General features: G+C 37.3%; 1 protein-coding gene across 1 annotated transcript in view; it reads right to left on the bottom strand.

Annotated features, from left to right (window-relative positions):
• Nucleotides 1–1,857: 1,857 nt before the first annotated feature.
• Nucleotides 1,858–2,500, bottom strand: part of LOC146456562 (solute carrier family 15 member 4-like) — an 8,445-nt gene continuing 7,802 nt past the window's right edge. The window contains exon 5 of the mRNA XM_085092814.1: nucleotides 1,858–2,500. This exon is cut by the window's right edge and continues 415 nt beyond it. The gene's annotated coding sequence lies outside the window, so the exon portion shown is untranslated.

A 2,500-nucleotide genomic window follows, 5' to 3' on the forward strand; every position in this document is an offset into this window, starting at 1 on the left:
CTGTTTAAATAACTGGCCTTATAGGTCTTATTAATAATCCGTCTGATATCTTGCAACTGAAAATTGGCTTGATTTATCACAGACTTGGCGCAGTAAAACAAAACCATCGCAAATCTCTACGAAATAATTGCTCAGGCAAAAGGCAAACCGAAGGAAAAAAACCCGATAAAAGCAGAAGAGTCCTCTCAACGAAAGCAGGCATGAGATATCGTCAGGTTTTCTCCAAGGCCTATTAGCTGCTGGCCACTGTGCGCTCGATTTTTGCGTCCTCATGCGATCAACCATACGCACTGCTGAAAACTCGAAATATACCATTGAAGACATAAAAAAAAAAGACGAAAAGATACTTTTCGTCTACCAAAAAGAAAATTTAATAGGAGCCTGGGCAGTGAGAAAACCATATCAACTGTTGATCTTCCTGCTCTGAACCCAGATTGTGAAACAGGCTTCCGGTGACTAGTTCGGATGCCCTATTACTGAGCTGCACGAGACTAGGTTCATGGGACAAAAACATCCTGCATACTACTAGGATTGGAATGTCAATGTGTGGCATATGTTCAATGGAATAAATGTGACGGTATATTTTAATCTTGGTGAATGAATCATTCAGTGACTGACAGCGGGCATACTCCAGCACTAGGTACATCAGTACACGAAGTCAGAAAGTCCACCAACCACCCGGAAGCAACAACAACACAAGCAGTTTTATTTGCATGAACGCAAATGTAATGCATTTCACACAGTTTTGCAAAAACGCTAAAACTAATCTGTGAACCTAAATTAAATCATGGGATCAACGACAATTGTAAAAGCTAAAGCTGCGGTTGGACAAATAGCGTTACTTTACTGAACTTAGCACCTGAACAGACGCATTACGCTTGTTTTTTTTTTTTTTTTTGTTTGTTTGTTTAGTTTATTTAAAATGGTCTAATACGAAGTTTTGTATTATTGCATATCTTCTCTTTAAAAGAAGCTACTGTATGTTATGAATATATTTTGTGGGCCCCACATACAATTTTTGCAATCGGCGCAATTTTCTGTGATCATAACCGTAACAACCATATAGTTTGATGTTGAGCTGATACAGTAGGGAGGTAAGCCAGGTTTTTTTTAACATTTTAAACAGTCTCTTCTAAGGGAAGGGTTGAAGGATTCAAATGTTAACCTCATTTAAAACGCTCTCGGCTTGATAATTTTCGGCAATGACGTTTGAAATCCAAATCGGATTCTGTTGAGATACAAATAGGCTTGGGTATAATCTTGAGCAGAATAGGCCTTCAGGAGCAGAAACGTTTACTCTGGTAGATTCCGGGAAGAACAGGCTACCATCTTCGCACAAAATTTGAGCAGAATAACTGGCCTTAAGCTATGGAAGATTACATCAAGGCATCCGTGGGATTGTACTATGACTGCCGATACATGATTGATAAATAAATAATGCAATTGCTAGGAGAAGATCGAGAGGGCAAGCCATATTTCTGTAACGATATCGTTGCGAGTTCACTTCCCTTTCCATTTGTTAGTCACGTTTCAGTTATATTATTTTCTAACACAAGAAATGAGTGGATTAAATAGACAGTGCACTTACATTTAGATACAAAACCATGGCTTATTTTTTCAATGTTTGAGTATTTTTATCCCTGTTGTATTTATGGGAAATGACTTTTCGAGGAGCAGAATTCAAGCAGGAAAGAACCTCGCAATTAATTTGGATCAGAACAAGGTCATCTCAGTTTCGGGCAGAGAAGCAGAACAGATTAGGCGTTTTTTTCGAGAACTGATGTACCCAAGCCAAGCCACAAACGATCGAAGATTTTTTCGAGGACACAAAGTTTTGTTCACTTCCATCGTTTTTTTCGACATCGGTTTTGATATAACGTTTATTCGATTTGTCGTAATCATTGTATAGCTTTTATCGTTTTTAAATTTTATAAGATTTTTTCACGTTTCTTTTGATACAGACGTCATTCTGATTGTTAGCTATACTTTCTTCATATATTATTAGTTTACAACACACGGTTCAAATCAGCAGTTCCATCTTTTGATACGCAATTGACCTCCATTGAATTTGTACGGAACGTTGAACTCTGCCGATTAAACTCTGTTTACATCTTGCGGAGTTCATTTTTACATTAAGCACCATTCTACCGATGTTGTTCATTTGGAACTTTGGTTCATCATATTCTACCCTTGCGAGTGACATAATTCATCAAACAACTCATGCTCCGTACATGATTCGTGGACCTAACTATTAATTAACTTCAAAATTTAATATTTTTTTTTGTTTTCCTCACTCCCAAATTCCTGTTAAAAAATTCTGACGACTTACAAGGCCGGGAACCGACAGGCCTTATGATTGCATTTTTGAATTGTTCAATAATTCAAAAGAGATAAAAAGGTTAAACGTTTTTAAAAAAAGGTTACAAATTACCAAGAGAGGATACCTTCATCCGCTCTTGAAATTACACAATAATCGACTGTAACCTCCCCTTAGGAGTTC

This window comes from Pavona decussata, unplaced genomic scaffold, assembly GCF_977016875.1.
Source record: "Pavona decussata unplaced genomic scaffold, jaPavDecu1.1 SCAFFOLD_254, whole genome shotgun sequence".
NCBI classification, from domain to species: domain Eukaryota; kingdom Metazoa; phylum Cnidaria; class Anthozoa; order Scleractinia; family Agariciidae; genus Pavona; species Pavona decussata.